At 40.4% G+C, this 21223-nt stretch overlaps 1 protein-coding gene and 1 long non-coding RNA gene across 2 annotated transcripts in view; one reads left to right on the top strand and one right to left on the bottom strand.

The window, feature by feature from the left end:
* CDH6 (cadherin 6) overlaps window positions 1-21223 on the top strand; it is a 106800-nt gene that overhangs the window by 11593 nt on the left and 73984 nt on the right. The window lies entirely within an intron of this gene.
* LOC122178820 lies at window positions 10264-20322 on the bottom strand. The gene is made up of 3 exons (XR_006178482.1): window positions 20288-20322; window positions 16353-16471; window positions 10264-10339 (listed from the first exon to the last, which is right to left on the bottom strand). It is a non-coding gene; the product is annotated as an uncharacterized LOC122178820 (long non-coding RNA).

The following is a 21223-nucleotide window of genomic DNA, read 5'->3' as shown; positions in this document are numbered from 1 at the left end:
GCAAAGGGGGGGAGGACCTGGGGTTGCTGCAGGGATTGGCAAATGTGAAAGGCTTCATCTGGGGAAGAAAGAGGTTGGGGAGTGGTGGAGGTGGGGGAAAAAAAGGGGGTAGGCGTGCAGGCATTTTGCAGAAGAAAAGTTGGATAATTGCAGGAAAAAAAAAAAAGTGTTGAATTTGGTTGTTGTCAATGTTTCTAAGGAGCTGGTAGCATACTTTGTATGTCAGATAGATTGAACTATTTATATATGCACATGTATAGAACACCTACATGCACATGCATGCAAACCCATACACGGGACATAGACTATATATGTATTCTTATGCAGAAGATTGAGTCAAGAGATAAGCAATAGTGGTAGAGGTCAGTGGCCAGGGAGAAAAGTCTTGTCACTGCTGCAATAAAATCCATATTTTATGGAGAGTTAAATGCAGTACTTTGTAAGTGCAAATGGATGGTCACCTAAATAACTCCTGATGACATTCAAGGACCAAGAAGTTTAATGATCAAAATTACTCCTGGCACAGAGGTTACTTTTGTACAAATCAAGAGGATGGGGCATCCTTTTCCTTGCACTTCTGTATGAAGTGAGATTTGAAAGTTCTGATAGCACTGCATGGGGAGATTGTGTAGCAGAATTTACTCACCTAGTATAAGGTCAGTCCTTTCTGCAAAGTGACAGCTCTTCAAGCACAGCTGGAATATGAGAGAATTGGATGGCTGTTGCTGTTAGTCCAGGACTTGGCAAGGGTAGTACATGCATCCACACGTGTACTTCATGGGCTGTGTGCACAGATACATGCACAAGGAGGGCAGTACAATGAGAGCAAGGTTATTTTCATTTCCTTTTGTCATTGTACCCATGTGCAATAGCGCCCTGGAAATAACGTAATTCCAAGGGAATAAAACCTGAGTGCACAGACCTCTTTGGTTTTAATCAAAATAGACATAACTCTCCCCGTCAAGATAAAGGCTTATCTCATGTATTTGCTGGGCTGAAATCTCTATTATGCAGTCAGTTCTGTGCAAAAGTGCTTGCATATTACTTAAAGCATTCCATAAAATTGATTAACATCTGTTCTTGAGCAATATAATGCTATGGGTAATGGTGCATCCCTATTTGTTTCTTTCTTTCTAATTCTTATTTGAAGGCAATAAGTTTGCATGTCACAATAGAGTCGGGTTGAGCTTGGAGGCTTCTGTAGATTCCTTTACCATGGATATATACAGTTTTAGAGGCCTGGCAGCAACAGCACAATCGGATATCTCCTTTAAACAGCCCAAACACGCTAATAAAGACTGCAGGGCTGAATCCCTTTTTCCTCTGCTCTTTTCTCTTTTCAGATGTTATCTGACACAGCACCGGTAAATATATAATCTCATGTGCTTCTGGCTTTCAGCTGCACTATAATCTTTCTGGACATATTTCTAGTGGCTTGCAGTTAACTTTTGAGGTGGGGGAGGTGGAGAAGGCAGGCAGCCGGTCTTTTCAGAGCAGCATAATCAGAGGCAGCAATGCTCATTTATTTATTTATTTATTTTTCCCAGGGAAAGTGGCATTGATTCAGTCCTGTTGTAGTTGTCTGCAATTATCCTTTGCAGCCATCCAAGGACCTAGCAAACTGGGGTCCCCATGGGGACTTATTAGTCTCTCTAGGTATTTTAGCTTTCACACCAATTCAAAGCTCCTACATATCGCCATGCCAGCTATATGTAGCTATGGTCGTCATTTTCCAGCCAAGTTGTTCGGACTGAAATATGTATTATAACTTCTGGCTCTTTGCTCTCTCCCTCCCTTGCATAGCATTCCCATGCAGGCGGTGACCTGCCGCTCAAGGCAGCTTCTCCTTTCAGAAAGTTTGCATTTTGCCATCTGCTGTTTCAAAAATATTTAGTTGAGAGACTTCCTTGAAAGCAAAACACACGCATTAAAAAAATGTGTTTTTATCCTCCTTTCTGCTGAAGATCTTGAAACTGCTGTAAACTTGATAGAACTTCTGGCTGTGCTCCCCAGCTGCAGTCCTGCCTGTGCCGCTGTGCTCAGTGCACTGCCCAAGGCATGCTGGGTTCCTGGGCAGGACCTTCCCCGAGCGCACTCTCTCCTCACATCTGCTCCAGAAATTTTGCTTTGACTGAAGATTGCAGCGTACCAATCTGCTTGATGTTAGCAGTTTCCCTGCAATATTTGGGGGTTTGGAAGGATCACTGTCGGGTTCTCCAGTGGATGCCTGTGCTCTCTGCAGTAGTCATGCAGATGTAGAGGGCATTGACATTTATCCATGGTTATATGGAGGGATCAGTCTCCTGTTTAACTTTTTACTGTGCCTTCTGCCCTTTGTTGACTACTTTTAAGATATGCTTAGTTGCTAGTGTGATCCTGCAGCATTATGGCTCAAGATGAGGAGGAAATTGCTTATGGATCTCCTTGGAAATGCTGGCTAATTACTAAAATGAAAGGTAGCTGAAATCTATAAAAATGAGTGGGTAGAATCTGCTGGAAGCAGCAGGGCCCACCGCGATGGTGCCTCATCCCGTGTAATGGTTGCAATTCCTCTGGTGGCTCTGTTGCAATTACACCAGAATAAAGCAGAATTGGTTTTCAGTATCTTTTGATTATCATGCCCATGCGGGAAGTGCCGCGGAGGGGCCCTGTGCTGGGAGCTGAGTGTCAGGGAGACTTCTTAATTAACCCTTTCAAGATACTGTAAGCTTCACGCACTGTGCTGCTTTCTTTGAAGGCTTTGAGTCATTGCAGCGGGAGGGGGTTGCTTCTTTTTTTTTTTTTTTTTTTTTTTTAGTAATTACTTTGGTTCCCAACATTCAGAAACAAGGCAGACAAGTGTCATTATTCTCAATGCCACCGGGGCCAAATTCATGTCCTCTCCAACAGAAGCCTCTAAAGCGAGGCCCCCAGTCTTGTGCATGAAGTTCCATATGCTGCCGAACCCAATCACTTGTGCAGACTCAGTGCAGGGTTCAAGTTGCAGTATAAATGCCTAAATGTGCACTAGTGGAGATAAAAAAAAACAAAAAACAAAAAACAAAAAACAAAACGGCAGCAGCTGGTTTGCTTTGCTGCTTGCTTAGTCACCCGCAGCTCTTCCAAGGGGTCTGGAGAAATTAGGCACTCTGAGGAGAAAGATCTTATGGCATCTCAGCTTGCTTCATTCGGGATGGAGAAAGAGCAGACATAGAAGGGATGTTTTGTGTAATTAAACTCAGCTGCTATCTACCTTTATTTGCTTAACAAAAGGTACAGGGCAGATTATTAGTCCCTGTTTGAGGTTTAAAGACACCCTTGAAGAATACATAATAAATGCAAAACACCAGCAGTCTTACACTAAGCAGGGAAGTGACTGAAAAAGTCATCTTCTTTGTTTGTATTGTGAGTGATGCTGCAGGAGAGCTAGATGGAGGAAATGCTGCATAAAAGCATTTTCTAAGTTTGGTTGGGTTTTTTGGGGTTTTTTTGGGGGGTTTTTTTGAGTGCTCCTCTTCACATCCATTTGGGTTCTTCTTGTGGCACATCTCACCTCAAGAGCTTCTCTCATCCTCCCCAAAGGACTGTCTAATACTTGCCAAGGGTCCATCTAGCATTGAGTTCCTGAGCTTCTACAGGCACTGCTGTGTGTCCTGATACTGATCACTCGCCAGTAGCTTCCCCTCCCCAGAACAGGCAACGTTGTCTCACCTTGCACCCATGACCATCCCCTGTATTTAATCCAGGTGTGGCTGGCTGCCAACATCTTCTTTGGCTTTATTTATTTTCCTGACTGTTTGTTTTGCATTGAAAGGTCCAAACAAATATCCTGGAGATTTGTATTTATGCTTTTGTTTGTTAACAGGAACATTCCCTGAAGAAATTAGGATAAATGTAGTTCAGGACTCTTTTGAGTGGTGTCCTCCCTGGTTTACAGGGCTGGAGCTCTAAAAAGAAGCTGGGAGCAATGAAGTGATTGCTTCACTGTGATAGTGCCAAAGCACCTGAAACTGTGCTGAGACATCCACCCTCACCCTGGTACTGCTCCATCTTTCTTCACACCTAGCCTCAGGACACTCTCCTCATGCTGTCCCTTATGCCAAGCACACAACACAAAGAGCATATACATTTCCATCTGGTCGCATTCAGGAATGGTGCCAGCCTTGCTGCATTTTAAGTAACCTGCTCAGTCATGGCTTCATTCTGGCATTGTGGGCATATATTTTATGGATTGATTCGCCTGCCTTTCCAGGATATGCATATATCTATATATTCAAAAAGTGCTTTGTTATAGTCAGAATATTACTATTGGATTTGATTTGCAACATAAATATCCATCGTATCCCCACAGCTCTTCTCTAATGACATACCGCAGTACTCAGAGATCACTTTATGAATGGCATCGGTCCTGTGCTATCTGGGTACCTTAATTCCTCTCAGCTAAAACTAATTCTATTATCTTGCTGTAATGTTTACAGTTGCCTGAGAGATAATAGGTAGTGTTTCTTTCCAGCATTCCCGCTTCTGTGTCTAATGGCAGAACTAGAGCAGGAGCACCCAGGAGAAGGGTCAGCAGGAATTGGAAATTAGCACTGAAATTAAACATGAGTCAAATTTCTCCAGGTACTGCAGGTGCGTGCTCACCTGGGTGTGAGGCAGATCCACTTTCTCCCTAGCTGCAGCATCTCCATTGTCAGCCAGTCATTCCAGTAAGCACAAAGACTGCTTTATCAACACAATTGTTAGCATGTAGCTCTGCTTTAGTGGGACTTAGACTCTGGTGGTAACCCTATGTTGGGTTCTTAAAGGTGGCAGGACGCCAAGTCTGTTCTGCACATGGATTGGTCTGGTGGTGGGAGAACCACATGTGTCCGTGTGTCCCTCTTGGGTGCTGGCAACAAGGAGCATGAGGACTGGTCTTGGCATCGACGCTCCTGCCAAGGGAAAGCTTTTTTACTTGAAAGAAAATCCACATGTTCTCCTCTCTCTTTCTCCTAGTTCTACTGCATTAACAAAAATAACAATTAAAACCACAGTTGCTTTACGTTTTGCCCTAAGCATTCAGGTGAAAACAGTTTCCTCGCTGAATTAATTATCTTTGAGTGCCTTGTGGTTTGTAACTTTAGGGTGTCATTAGTCTGGCAATCATTATTTGACAAAAGCATCTTCACAGACAAAAAGAAAGTGAAATAGCTCCTAGTATCATGTCACAAAAATATCAATCACTATGAGATGCTGCATGGACATTTGGTGGTCTTGCTTTACATAAGAGACAAGATATCATTGATCTGCGTGGGGCGTTTATTCAAAGTCTGTTAAGTATTCCATCATTTCTAAAATATTTCTTCACCATGCAGACCCCAGTGAAGCTGGCCTCTTTGTTTTGCCTCATTTTGCAGAGGGGGGGGGAAGCAGATCACAGTGGAGATGTGTGACTTGCCCAAGGTCACAGAGGGAGTTGGCAGCACAGCGGGGATGCTGAACTAGGACCTACAGCGTGGACTGCTTGCAGCCAAGCCTTCTGCATCTCTGCTGCCTGCTCCAGTTGTTGTAGCTGATCAAAGAATGGATGGGAAAAAATCAGATTTGGGTCTTCTTTTTTTCATCCAGAAGAAAGACAATTATTCTTCTCAAGGACTCCTTGCAGCTGCTTTGACAGTCCCTTCCCAAAGGACTTTCTGGATGTCTTTTGCCTGTTTGTTCAGTTATGTTCTGTGTGAAGGGGAGGAGAGGGACTGGATAGATCCAGAGCAGTCCAGGCTAAGACTGAATATTTCATTCTCAGGGGACAGTAATCTGAGCTGTCCCTAAGCAAGGTGGAGATGACCTTCCTCTCAGCGTTGGCCTGGTTGAAGCAGCCATGGAGATTCTTCACAGTTCCCTACCTTGTCCATTTCCACATACTTATGCCTGCAGGAGAAAAGGGGATAAAGAAGTCTCAAAAAAGGTTGCTACTTCTGCATGCTGCTGGCCATGGCTTGGGGCAGCCAGAGGTCACTGTTCACACTCTTGTTCACCTCCATCCCTACAGGAATCCATTTCAAAGCACTCCTGCTTTGTGAACATCTAAGAAGCAGTATTCCTAGTGCATAGCTACAAAGGTGAGCCAAAGAAAAGTTTCTTGAGTAAGGATATGGCATACACCATATCCCTGTCATGGATATCAATTCTGGTGTAAAGAAAGAAAGAGAATTAGGAAAACAGTAAGAAAAAAAACCCCAACATTGCATTGAATTTGCAAATTATATGGTGGGGCTAGGTCCAAATCCAAACCACTGTGCTCTAATGTTTTTAGAGCTGACCTCACAAACTGAGTGACTGCGGTAAGGATGCAAGAGAGCCTATTTCCTCATTTTCACAGTACGAAAAGTGCTCTGGGAGATCACAGAGCAGGAATATAGAGAGCTAGAATCCCTTTCAGGGAGCAAATTCCTTTTGTGAAATTGGTGCTCAATTTAGCTGTCACTGCTGAAAGGGAAAAAGATGCAGAAGCAACTTTTAAGTCCACCAGCCACATCCCTTTAAGCGATCCATGCTGTGCCAACCAGTTTTATAAAACTCTGTATTTCATCTGAACTCCATTTAAGTCTAAACAATATGAATGTCTTGCTACTGTATTTCCCTTCTCACTGCTGATAATTGCCAAGTTATTTCTGCTATAAACAAAGCAGCGTTCTCCTCTCTCTCTGCTTAATCATACCTGGTCCCAAAGCAGAAAGTTGTTAAAGATGTTTACTTTTAAACAGAGAAATACACTGCACCAAAGTCCACAAGACTGTTTTGATACTTAAGTGCTTTCCTGGATCAGGATGTCAGGATCTTATAATGCAGTGTTTACAGCTAATTCCGAACTGACCAAACAGTGACCCCCAAAAATTTGTATATTTGGTGTTTCTAAGCAGTAGACTAAGAAAAGTAGGGATGGAAACAACCAAGTAAGGAATGGTCATAATTTCCCTTTGAATCCCCTTTAGTATAATGGAGTCCTGGCTTGTTTGCACAGCATGGAGCTGCATCCCCCGCTGTGCCTCTGCTTCCACCAGTGGCTGGGAGCAGTTGCAGGGGGATGCAGTGCAAGGAAGCCAAAACATCGCAGGAGTGCTGCACCTCTAAGGGCAACTCTTAGCTCAAACCATTCCCTCGGGTGCTTATGTCTTCAGGTCTGTTCTCAAGATAAGAGCAGTGCATGCTAATCTGAGGGGAAAGTGCTGGTCCACTGTATCTTATTTATTAACATTTACAGCCATCAGCACAATTCCACAGACAATCTAATCTCAAGCAGTTTTTGAAATTCAGTGCTTTTTAGAGCAGTGCTTCCCATCAGAAACAGAACAGTGCATTCTGATCTGTAGAAAGGATTTGTCTTCCCTTAAAAATAAATAAATAAATAAATAAATAAATAAAAAGAGGCTCCTTCTTTTCTCAACATAGAGTTTATATTGTTATTAAATGAAATGCGTTATCATATTTTAGCATTTTAAGCTGTCTTTTACAGGATTTCTAAAACTGCTCCTCATTAATCTCCTGCAATCCATTTGTCAGATATCTCAAAGCTATTTGATAGCACAGTTACTTCAAGGTATGATAGAGTTTTCCTTAGCAACAGGTTGTAATTTCAACCAGGCTGGTAAATGTGAGGTCAGAAGCTGGTTGTCACAAATCTAGGTTAAGATATACTGCACATTCTTCCTTCCTGTTGAAATACCATCCTGAATCTTGGAGGAGTGAAAGTAAATACTGGGGTTACTTGAGGACAGCTTTTGTCCACTTGAAATGGCTTGTTTAATTAAGCATATTTTGTGTTTATTACAGAGGTATTTATCTTTGGCCAAACTGGCATCAAAACCTACCTTCACGTGGTGCTGGCCTTCAGATGCAGATTCAGTTTCGAGTCCTTTCCTCGGCCAGTATCTGTTACTTCTCCACGGCTCCAGGTCACAGGGAATGGAGCTGCTGTGGCAGTGATGCTGCCTGATGAGGGAGGGAGATTCTAGCAGCCCCCCTGACCTGGGCAGGCACATGGAAATCTTCCTTCTGGAGGCCAAACCTGGAACAGTGGGCACATAGGCTGGATGGCTACCAAAGATCTCAGCTTCAGTAAGTGCTTGTCTTGGGCCAGGTCAGCACAATCCCAAATAATGGGGGTGTTTTGTTAAGTCTCAGACTTCATCTACTTGGCTATGGCAGTGACAGAAGGTGGAAGGTCATGGCTGTGGCAAGCGGTTTTCAGCTCTGTGAATAGTGAGGTGAGCACATAGAGGAGATACTTGGCCAGCCAGTGCTTAAAGTTCTTCATTTCCTTTGAAGGTGGCATGGTGGAAAGTTTGCTGTTTTATATACATCACTGATGATAGAGCAGGAATCATGTTGATTCCAGCTTTATTTATAGGATGCTGTGTAAGAGTGATGGGGACATGTTTTCAGGCACCACCCAACTTCGTATTTTCTGTCCCTTACATATTTATTTTCCTATTGGACTATTTCATGCTCATCTGTTGTTTTATAACAAAATGATCCTTTGCCCAGCTCTCTGCACATTGCCTCTGGGAAGACAAGACACATCAGGAAGCCAAAAGTTCAGTGGACATCACTGTGTTAGAAATAGGTTTCTGTCCTCACATGCTGTGTCACGGGGGTGGATGAGCTTGCTCTGCACCTGCTGGTGTACCATGGACTTGGACTGACTGAATGGAGCAGAGATCAAGCAGAATTCATCTATAACTTGGGATAGGATGAATTATTGTAAATAACTGAGCTGAGCCATTAGAAATAAGTTGCTAATGTAAGCAAGATTAGCTTGATGTGCTGCCTGCAATGAGATATTAGAGATGATAGTGAGAGAGAAAACTTTTCATTTAGACGGAAACAGGACTGATTAATTAAGCAGTAACGAACAAGGAACCTTGCCTTGAATTGATATGAGGCTTGCAGTGCTAATTTAACACAAAGTACAGCTCCCAATTTGTTATTAAATTAAAATGGCTTTTAAAATTGTTTACAATTTTTTTCCTTATCTCCTTCTGTGTGGCAAAATGATTATTCTGGCTAGTTAAAGAAACCAATCAGAGCAACAGAAAGGGTAGATTGGAGGGGGGAAAGATTGTCCTGTTGTGTAATTAAGAAATATACACTAATATCCATGACATCATGAATAAGCACTTCAAAGTAGCAAGTGTGCTCTGTATTGCATATTAAACTAAACAATTAGCATGCTAAACAGCTGCTCTGGACATATAAGGAAAAGGCATTTCACTTAAGGAAATGACTGATTTTTGCTTTTATTTTTGTTAAAATATCTGCTCATCTTACTGACATGTATTGATAAGGGATAAAGAAGGAATGTTTCTTCTTCTTCTGTCTTTCCTCTTTCTTGCAATTTTCAGAATAGTTTTAATTTGTTAAGCTTTGTAGTTACCCTGTACAAGAAACTTTCACGACCCCTCCCTGGGAAGGCGTGTGATGGAAACGCAAAACATTGTGTGCGATAGACAGATCCAATGGAACAACGGGGAAAATAACCTTTTAGTGACATTGCTTTCACAAACAAGTTTTACTCTGACAAGAATGATTTTATGTAATTTATCATAGGATAGCTCAACAGTAGCAATTTGTCATGCATTGTGATGTCATTTGATGGGTTCATTTCTTAAATGAATTATGGATTATGGATTACCTCTGTATATCAACAACAGAGCTGTATTTTTTATGTAAATATTCCCTCAACTTCTTCTTCCTCTTCCAATCCATTTTCCGTCATACAGAGATGACTTTTCTTCCATCTAATCTTTCTACTAATAAGGTGTTTAATAATTTAGCAGCCTAAAAAATGAGCATATTTCAAAGGAGTTGGTATCAATGGTAGTGCAAGAGCCTCAGGCTACAAAAATGTGGATGAGGCTACCAAAGTTTTGGAGTCAGGATCCCAACTGTCTTTCTGCTTCAGGCAGCTATTTTATTAAAGTTGGTATTAAACAACACTGCCTAGGGTCTGATTAACAATTTATGACATCCGAAGAAGGATTAGCACAAGCCTATCATTTTTATATTTAAATCTTAATTTGCATCTAAGAGACACCATACTCAGGTTTACATTTTCATTGTTGATTATTTTTATTATTACTATTGCTGCTTCAGAAAAATTGCTTATGCGAACATTGCTGGCACCAGTTTGTTGTATTGATCTCTGAGTACTTTGTCCCTTTGTATGTGTCAGAGGAAAAGCTGGCCCCTTGTATCCTGTGATGGGTCTGATCCTGCAAAATGATGGATATTGTCTCTCGCTGTGCTCAGTTGCTTTTCAGTGCCCCTGAAGTCCATTGGGATGGATTGGAATCAGCACTTGGCAGAGTCAGGCCGAGATCTGCAAACGTAGGAGCTAAATGTTGTCCAGCTAATGTTATTTTAGAGGGTGAAATCCAGATATACATGCCAGAGGCTTGCTTTCCCAGAGAAGAATTTCTTTCTTGACATTTACTCCGTGCAACTAATCACATCTGTCTCAGTGATATTTTTCAATGAGCCTCCCTGTCCTGCTTATTAGGTTATTGCTGGGCACCCCCTGCTAGGAGGGATGACAGAAGGTGATCCTGATGCTATATGCTGGGAAGCTCTATGCTGCTTTTTGCTAGTATGCTAGCAGGTAGAAGGAGAGGTGAGTAGATACTGTTAACATTGCTGGCCAAACTTTGCTCACTTGCATTAGTACAAAAGCAAGACAAACACATACACCTTAGTGGAGAAGAGTAGAACTTATTCAGCTGCAGACAAGGCTACTTTCAAATAGAAAATAACAACAATGATATGTTCTGTTATCTTTCTATTTTCAAATTGACCTAATGTTCCCTTTGACTTTCTCTTCTCCAAGTTCAGCTGCTTCAGGAAATTGTATGGCATATCTTTTGTTGTTTTTTTTTTTCCCCTCTCTGTTTATTTCCATTTCCAGTACTTTTTCAGTGGACTTAACACTCATTTCATCAAGGCTTGGATGGGGTGGTTATAGCCTGGGGAGCTAAGGGAAAAGACTGTCATCTAGGGGTTGTGAGCTCCACTGGTTCACAGCAAGGAAGATGGGATTTTTGTCCTCTTGAGCTTCCCTCATCAGTAAGACATTACAAGCCTGAAAAGAAATACTGATATTTAAGCATTTTCATTTCTTTATCTGAACTCTCAACATCTCCCTGGCTTTTCTTCTAATCAGTAGCTTACTTTTTGTCTTGGACTCAAGGGATTTAAGTTTTAATACTAGAGCCATCATCTGAGAACTGCTGGTTCTTCAAAGCAAAAAATGATCAACACAGAGGAAGATTTCTCAGATGCATGACTTTTCAGGACATTACATACTAAATTTCAGTTGTAGGGCTGTATTCATATTTCAAGCAACTGCTGTTAGAAGAACTCTGAGTACTTCAATCATAATGTTTTTTCATGGCACTCAACATTTGGTGTGTGCTTGTGGGCCATTACTGTCAGTGGGATTTAAGCAAAAGCTCAAAAGATTGTGCTGAATCAGGGACTAAGCAGTATCTGTGAGGAATAAGTCCCTTAGATTCAGGATTAGCAACACTCAAGGTTTCTATCTTATTCTTCAGTACTGGTTGAGATTTTAGCTAGTCAAATTCTCAGTCAAAAGAGGAAAACAAATCTTATTCGTTTGACTTCCAGTGAGCTGTTATGATAAGCACGAGCTGAAAAACTGGTCCAAGAAATCAGAAGAAAATGCTTAAATACATTATCAACAGCAGACATGCCCAGGAACTGAAAGCAGTCAGCCTGCCTCCTCTCTCCCACTAAAAAATCTCAGCCATACAGCCCAAGAACAGAAGCAATGTCGTGGGACTTCTGTGGCCAATGACACAACAGCGTGAGCAAATAGTTTATACTTAATCTGTGGGATTAATTATTTATCCAAACTATTTTACAACAACATATTATTATTTATTGGTTTTACATTAGCACCCACAGGTCCTAATTGCATAAAGCAATGCTCTAACCTAATAGAGTCCCAGCTGGAAAAAATATGTTCAGAGAAATCAGTCTCAAGTGTAAGACTACTTGACCAAAATATGGCTAACTCTATAGCAAATCATACTAGAACAGAGTGGCTAAGCTCTACCCTGTAATAGATATATAAATTAAACACATCAAATATGCATTCCTTCAATTAAAGCATACTTATTAAAAAATAGATGAATGTCTAGTATATTATGATTCAGTCTGTAATAACTAGAATGATTTTTAAAGTCTTCTGTGTACAGAATTTTCAGGTGATATCAGTGAGATTTTTCACTCACAAAGATGACTTCTTGGTTCACTTAAATGAATCAAATGAAAAAAGCAAGATAATTCATGCACAAGAATATATTATCAACATGTAATTATATTAACAACATGTATGATAATTATATTAACAACATGTAATCAGGTACAAGATGAGGATATCACAATTCCTGGTTGAAAGAAAGAGAAAGAACTAAAAAATAAACAGAGCTGTACAGAGCATTCACAAGACACTAGTAGAGGTCAGGGGAAGCTGTTGTGTGTGTCTTAGTGGTCTTTAAGATAAGTTTTGCCCTCACTTTTCCCATATCTTTCCACTGTATTCATAGATAGAACTGTTACCATTAAAAAAGAAAAAAGCCCTGTGCTGATATATTTGTTAACTGTAATTCCTCAAAGTGCTCAAAACTGTATTTTATTTCTATTCTATTGCTGCACAGTCTGAACTAGACAGTAAACTGCCCAACTTCAGTCAATAAGGAAGTTTATGGTTATTCTGGGTTACTTTCTGCAGTAACTAAGTTTTGTGGGAAATGTTGACTTTGTTCTACATCACAGCAATAGCACGGCACAGTTTACAGATACACACAGTGTTTGTGTCAAAACAGCTGACACAAACATACATACACATCTCTAAACCTCTACCATTAGGTGCTGATTACCAATCAACTTCCACCATACACCAGCGCACTTAAATTTTATCATGGGGACATAATTTCCAGGAAAATATGTGAATATCAGACTGTGGTGGAATGTCAGCTGGCCTGAATCCAATCCACAAAGTCAAATACCTTCTCATACTGAATGTGTTTGGATACTGAACTGAGATTACGTTGTGCTAGTGACTTCTTGACATGAATGAATGAGAGAAATTGAAGCAGATTTCCTAACATCTCCTCCTACCTTGTTTTCTGAATTTCTTCAGAATGAGCACATATCCACCCCTGCATCCACACCCCAGCTTTAAATGGGTTACTGATATCCAGCTCTGCACTTTGCAGCTTGAGTCTTTCTGCTGTTCTACCCAACTCTGAAATGTGCCCCTGCATGTTAGCTTGAATAAACATAAAGCCTCAAATTAGCACAGCATGCAGTCATTGCCCTCAAAAAACAGTAGTTTGGCCATGTTCAATGCATATTTGCCATCTGCTAATGCATTAAAACAAAAAAACAAAACAAAATAAGAATGTGGGCCAGGTCCTTAATTGGAGAAATCCATGTGTACCTTGAATAACTTTAAAGAGCTGTCATCACCTTTACCATCTGATGAACTAGCCTCTGTGACAGCAAAGCAGTGGATGCTTTGAAGCACTTGGACTATGCATGGCTTCTGCCCAACTAAAAGGATGCCAAGGGTAGGGAGAACATTTTCACAGAGACAACCTTCTGGTCGATGCTTGCTGCAGAGAACAGGGTAGATACCTAGAAACTACAAGCCTTCAGCACTCCTGAGTATTTGGATCTGGGCACAACTCACATACCTCTAATATCAGTACTCTTTATAAGCTCAAACCCTTTCCTTGCAAAGTCAGAAGTCTGGATGATGTGCCAAAAATAGGAGGCTGAATCCTAAGTCTCATAAAAATGAACTCTTTAAAAGCTCTGAGCAAAGAAGGAAAAGGACATAGGAGCAGCTCACACCAGAAGGGACACTTTGATTGGTTGTGGGATTTTTCCTTTATCAGACATGCAAGCAACAATAACAACAAAACAACAAAACACTAGAGTTGGCATTTTGACTGACTTCTGCTCAGGATATGTTACATTTAGCAGCCTCACTTGTGGTGCCATGTAGGCCGCTGGCACTTAAAAGAAATACTGTCAAAGGAAGAAATGTAGAATAACACTTGTGGAGGAAACTACATTAAGTAGAATTATATATGATATGATTATATCTCCTTTTAACAGCCTTTAAAGTTCTGTCTTTTTCCAAAAAGAAAGACATACAGCATTTATCTTTTCTTTGCAATGCTGTGAATTGCTAAATGCCTCTGGAGGAGGGCTATGAGAGAACAGCCCTGAACAGTCTCCAAAAGCTTTTCACAAACATTATTTCAAAAACATAATTCAGTAAGAGTGTTTATAAGACCTTGCAATAGAAATTCTGCATCTTTATTTCATGCTCACGTGTTTGTCTCATTTGGTAAACTATCACTCTGCACCTGGCTGGCTGGCATCACACATCTTTCAGTATGTTGATATCAGCACAGATAGGATACCTCAGGGGACTGGCAAGCAGACAGGTTTTGAAAGCCTTCTACCTTCAAGGCCCCTTACTCAAACCTCAGCTAGAACAGATGCCAGCAGTCAAAAGCAGCATCAGTACCACCTAATGGCTCTTTAGAGGACTGTGTAAGCAAAACAAGTATTTTCATTCCCTTTCATATATAAGAAATAAATAGTAGGGGTTGTAGTAATAGCATTGTCTCTTGAGACTTTCGGTGGCTCTGTGGCACCCATGAACCTGTAGCAGAAGTGGTATGGAGCATAGCACTGCTAGCCTGCACACCGGCACAGCCCCTGCAAAACTCAGGGTGGAGAAACTTTCATTGCTGCTGTTTTTCTGTTCTGTGGATACATAAAGGTCTTTGGCTTCCACAGCTGTCAAATGTCTACACTGCAGAAGGACTGCATCAGTAAAGGAACTGATAAAAACAAAATGTTCATCCCAGAGTAGTTGACTTACCACGGAAGTAAGCAAGGTAAGGACATGTGAACCTCTGAATCTTTGAACAACATACTGAGTTACTCAAAGAGGTCATAGCCTTTGTTTTCTCATATCTGCAGTGAGGTACAGACAGGGCAGTCTCTTGTCTGAGGGTGGAATAAACTCTTCTCACAGTCTAGTTGTGCAGTGAAAGATCTACAGCAATAGGCCTAATGTATTCAAGCCATGTGTTGAAAATTAAAACATTGATTTGTGATATCACCTACCATGAAGGGGGAACAGAAAGAGGGAACCAAAGGTATCCTCAGTTCTACAACCACCCATTAAAGAATAATTTCTAAAAAAGAATTGGTTAATTTAAGCTTTGAGTAGCAGTATCATGTGTTTCATAAATAATTCTTACTTGTGCTGAGTTCAATTTTTTTTTTTTTTTTTTTTTTTTTTTCAATAAAGGGTATTGTATCACTAGTTTTTATGGTCTTTTCATGGTGGAGCAGATCATTTGCTCAGTTACAGTGAGAAGTTACTTCATGAAGACAATCATAACTTATTTAGGAACTTGCAGAGCTACATGTTGGGATCTACAATTCAATATTTAGGCACCTCAATAGAAGCATAAGCTTGCAAACAGACCATCTGACACAAACCCATAGATAGAATAAAGTAAATGTATTTTACCCTCTTATAAATAGATGTTTATGCATCTAAAATGAATATAACTGCTCAGATCATGCAGACATAATTTTTTTTCCAATGAAGTCTAAGCTATACCTGAAAATCAGCATTGAAGTTTCATTTTATCAGACAGCTGAATCAGTATTTCTTCAAGGAAAAAAAGTCAAAGCAAAACTGTGACATTTATAGCAGATGGGGATATGATCTAGTTTTTCAGTCTGGTCAAACGACAGGGCTTACGTTTACTCTTATTTGCATGGGATTATTGCTCTTCCCTTTCCACTGAGGATCCTGGCAGAATTTTCAATGGACTACATGAGTTTGGGAGGTTGATATCTTACCTGTAGATTTTAGGTTTTTGAATTTTTTCTCATCTGATATATGAATGGTAGCAATGAATCAGACCCCTATAATTTTTGATGGTGTTTGTTTCGTTTCTGAAACCCTTGTATACACCATTCCTGCAGTCCACTCTTAGCTTTCATTTTCTTTAAATCTCTGACTTGTTAAGAGAAATATGTTATTACACTTTAAAAAAAAAAAAAAAAAAAGTAAAATTTCTAGCTTTTGGATATAAAGCAAGCCTTGAAAACATTACCTCTAACAAGGAGGAAAAGATAAAAGAACAGTCATCTTAGTTATTTTCAAGTGCAACTCATGATTTATTTAGACACAGAATTGGCAATAAGTTTAACTGCAGTAATTTACTACTCTGTTATCAACTTGTAACTTATTACAGTACAAGCAAACTTACCTCTCAGCTTTATAGAGCAAGGAAGGCTTCAGGACCCAATGTCTCTGTTCCTGAAGTCTCCACTGGCTCATCTGAGTACGATCTGGCCAAAGACACATTGACTTCTTGGTCACAAACAGCTAAATAAAACAGAAATGTATTGGCTAATTGGTGAATGATAATGACTGTAACATTTAGCATTTGCATTGTTCCTTTCTTCCTGAGTGCTTTACAAGAAGGAACTAATTAAAATATGCATGGTAATAATGGTTCAGAGGGATTCTAAATTGTATTCTTACTGTAATAAATGGCTGTGGTGGGGTGGGAAATTGCTACATTTCCCACTAGGAGGAAGCAGCTTTTGATTATTCCTCTGTATCCTCACACATCTGAGTCCCGCACTGGAAACAGCATGCATCTAGATGCATGAACATCAGCTGGTTTTGTTTTTTTTTTTTGGAAGAGGTTTACACCTTGACCATATTGCCTTTGCTTCAGTTATAACGGCTCAAAGGGGCTGCAGGGCTACAGAACCTTTTGCCTTTGTCTATTCATGACCAGACACAGAGCGCTGGCAAAGCACTTATTAACTGCCACAGGTTTAAAGAAAGATGACTAAGCCCTAAAGCATTTTTAGATGAATATTGCAGAACAAGAAAAAAAAAATCCCCTCTTTGCTGCTCTGCTGTAGCACCATCATTTTGTGTTTTGTTCTTGAAGTACGTGATGCCACAAGAAATTAATTACTTTAGCAAAAAGAAATAGGATTGTAGAGGAAAAACAGATTTGTAATATTATCCTGATTATAGCTACAGGTAAGAGATAATCTCCTGCTTTCTCTTGTAGGGGAAAAGATACTTTGTCTCAAAAAAATTACTCAAAGAAAATCCATTTTTTATGAGACCTCTAGCGGTAAAGAAAAGGCAAAAGCATAATCTCTGGACTTTTCCATTTACTTATTTGTAGACAAACTTGTAGGGATAATTCATTTCAGCATCTCACTGCTTATCAACTTCAGCCAATACCTCTTTTCCAGGAATCAAGTCCAATGCATGATGGTGGCAAAAGCTCCTTAACAGGCAAATTAATTGTGTAGGCTGTACTTGTGCCCTCTGAACTGAGGTCTCCCTGCACTCCATGAGGTACTGCCACAGAGCTGCTCCCAGGGCTGCCAGGACACAGTTGCTGCTCTCTGTATAACAGCACTGCCCACCAGGCAAAGACTGGGTCATTCAGGATGACAGAGGAAGCTATTGATGAACAAAGTTTTAGACATTAAATGAACTTTGGAAATGAGCAGCACATTCTGTTGATTTGGCCAGACTCCCATACAACTAAAGTTCATGGCATTTCTGAGCTTGTCCAGCACACATCATTGAAGGTAATTTTGGCTGAAGTGATCTTAGGCTGCATTTCCTTGTAAGGAGTGGGGTACAGACCAGCTTCGCTCTCCACCTTCAGGCACAGAAGTTTGTGAAAAAAATATGTAGCTGTTAAACAGCAGTGGTGGGAATCCTACTTTCTGGCAATGTTCAGGGTTACAGAGCAACACCCATCCCAACTTTAGCTTCCTGACATTAAAAAAGTATAGTGAAATAGCAGCCCTGTGACAGCCATTGATTATTTGTTCTAATGCAAGAGAAGAGGACACTGCTGAACCTCTTCCATGTTTATAATACAAAGTGATGGCAGATGTTGCCACTTCCATGGCTGCTCTGTTCTCCCTGCTGGTCATCACATACATGGCATTTGGTGGCAGTTTTCCCAGGCTAAACTGTGAGCATCTATTCCCCTCTGAGCTTAACTGTAATTCAACCATCATCAAATTTATTCTGCAGATTACAAGACAGCCAAAACCCCAATTGGTGCCTATTTAAAGGGAGAGGGGATTATTCTTTCCAAAGAAATCACAAAAAATGAATTGCTCATTTTGTTTTTTTCTGGTATCTGCTCTATGGATAGTAAACCTTGTAAGTTCACAGAATTCTGGAAGCCATTTTTAGAGGTATTGCAATACAATTTTACAACAGATAGTCATGCTTAAAACCTTGTTTTTGTTTTGGCAAAACCTTCCTGAAACCATATATCTGACCTAAGCTTTCATGTTTAGTAAAGCACTAAAAATATAGAAGATACAAGATTATTGGCATAGTTAGCATAGCCCTTAATCTATTTAACTAGGAGAAATATTTTCTGAAATGCTGTCTTAAGGAAACAATAGCAAACAGAAGGTGTTTACACTCAGAAGACACGAGCAAAGTATTTATCAGAAAAAAAAAGTCAAATAAAAAAACCAACAATACAAGGTTGGAAACAAGCAAACAAACAAAAATCCCTAGCTATCAAAATAAGCTGTGGAAAATGGGAATGATTAAAAAAAACTGATCAAAAAAACATCTGCATGCTAATCCTGGTGTTTTCAAGTGGAACAACAGTGCAAGAAGAAAAAAATAAACACATTTAAGAAGAAATATGAGAAGCAAACAAAAAAATAATTATGAATGGGGAAAAAAAACATGACCAAGTTAGAGAAAATATACAAAAAGAAGCGGATTGAATCTGTATATTCCTTCACAATGAAGCTTTTGCTGGTGTGACTGCATATTCAGCAGTGTGAATATAATAATTAAAGAATGTCAGCTCAAGCAAAATTTTTTAAAACCTTCCTGTTAATAAACAGATAAATTGCCTAAAAATACTGATTATATTAGGAAAAACGGAAGTGCTGGATTTTTGTGCTTCAATTCCTTTCATCTGACACAACCCGTTTAAAGAGCAGATGTCTCTCCCAGGCAGTGTTTGATAACGGTGCTGCTGATTTCCCTTTTGAGGTGATGAGAACATCCTTACAAGGTGGGCTGACACCACTCAGCAGACCCCAGCACTTGCTGGTACCTGTGTAGCACTGCGTCCCACCAGAGCTGTACCAGCCCCATTCCACCTGCAGGCTGGTGAATGCTGCCTGTCAGCAGGATAAATTAGGCAAGCTGCTGGTGCAGCATAGTGTCAGGGCCGCAGCAGGGAGGGCTGGAGGCTCTCTGCATCACAGCTTGTTGCTCAGCCCTGCAGCCATGCCCAGATGGGTGCTGCAGACTGAGCTTGGTTCCATGCAAGGCAGGCAGCAAGCACTGAGTAGTGCTTTTCACCAGGCTCAGACCACAGCTGGAGGAGTGCTTGAGAGCTGCCTCTTGCACAATCAGATGCAAGTTCTAGCCAAGGCAAGTCTCCTCTGGAGTTTGGAAGAACGTTCACACTGAATTACAACTAAACTTCCTGCTTATTTTGTTTTTTAATAATAGCAAGAGGAAGATTCAGGGTATGACAAAGAATAGTTATGAGTGCAAAAAGAGAAGAAAAGCTAAATTAAAAATTGCTCCGATGAACTCCAGTTAGCAGAGATGAGCTCTGTCTCATAAATACTTACACATGGGTGTATTTTTAAGGACACAAGGAACCTCAAGCACTTACACATGTAGCCACTCTTAGAACGTTGCTCATCATTGAGAAAGGTTTAAGGAAGATGGCATCATTACAGGATTATGAGGAAGATCGTTACAATGTACTTTGAAAACAACACCTTTTTAGGTCTCTTTAAGATACTGTTCCAAAACAAATAACTCAAAGCTGGCTGGCCTGTGAAAAGTGGCAGTTGAAAAATAACCACTGGTGTATAGATTCATCCTGGGCTCCCAGGAAAACATTTGTCATTTGGAAAGCCACTCTGAGCATGTTTTTTCAGCACCCAAAAGCATCAGAACATCTTAAAATTTTTGTCAGGCTCTGCCTGTGAGACTGCAGTGTACTTGTCCTCCCCATTACAGCCACGCTCTGCTTGGCGAGCCTGACAGTTTACCTGCAGTGTCATTACAGAGTGGGAGAAAATTGTGGTCATAAATCATCCATGTGAAAAATAAATGCAACCTTTGGGATTGCAGGATTTCATCCAAAAATTTCACCTTGTTAGGAAGTACGCTGTAATCTTGTACCAGACTTCTGTCTTTCTTGGTTGCTGGAGCATTGTTCCTATTGTTGGGCTTCCAGCAGGTCTCCATGGCAGTCGAGTGTGCTAACCCATCCCTGCAGTGCAAACCACAGCACAAGCATTGCTTTGAGAGTGACTGCAAATACCACCTCATCCGTCTCAGAGAAATGCAACAGCCCTTCTCCATCCGTTGAGCGGGATGCAAACTTCAACTCCTTAGATGCCAAAGAGATTAGACGTTATAAAATGTAATTTAAAAAAATCTAGACTAATGAAACAAAACTGCAGCCCTGTGAGACGTCTGATTAGTTGCTTTTGAATCAAAGACAAAACTCACTACAGTTCTCTCCATGTCAATGTTTAGTTCAGTTCTGTATATGAATTTCCTTGAAAATGACTGCTCTTCGCAGTTTGCAGATGGGCAAAAGGGAATTTGCCCCACTGGGCTGTGTAAAGAGAGGACATGAGGTGGTACAATCCACATTCAGGCCACCAAAGCCCTCATGATTAACAAACAGCATTTGAAGAGAGCAACATTTAATAATGCCGATCCTCAGCATGATTTTCCCTTCTTATCCCTTCATCCAGTTGTTGCCTCTCTGTGCTGCAGCAGCTTTATGTTTTGCCATCAGAAAATTATTAAATTATTTACATCCGCATGCCAGGGTCAGTTGTCTCTTCATCCCACAGTCAGGTCATAACCGCATTATTTTGTTTTAGGCCACTTAATAGGAAACAGTTAATTGGACTTGCTGCCTTACCGCAGCGAAAATAACTACCTCAAACTGCATTAAGCCCACATCAATATTTCACTTCTTGCTAATTTCTGTAACAGCTCAGCTGGAAGCACAAAGTGCTTGAGAATTAAAAAAAAAAAAAAAAAAAAAAAAAAAAAAAAAAAAAAAAAAAA

Source organism: Lagopus leucura, unplaced genomic scaffold (assembly GCF_019238085.1).
Source record: "Lagopus leucura isolate 7727_CA_CO unplaced genomic scaffold, USGS_WTPT01 Super-Scaffold_100002, whole genome shotgun sequence".
Classification (NCBI taxonomy): Eukaryota; Metazoa; Chordata; class Aves; order Galliformes; family Phasianidae; genus Lagopus; species Lagopus leucura.
The sequence above is the reverse complement of the archived record's forward strand: the minus strand, read 5'-3'. Positions and strand labels throughout refer to the sequence as shown.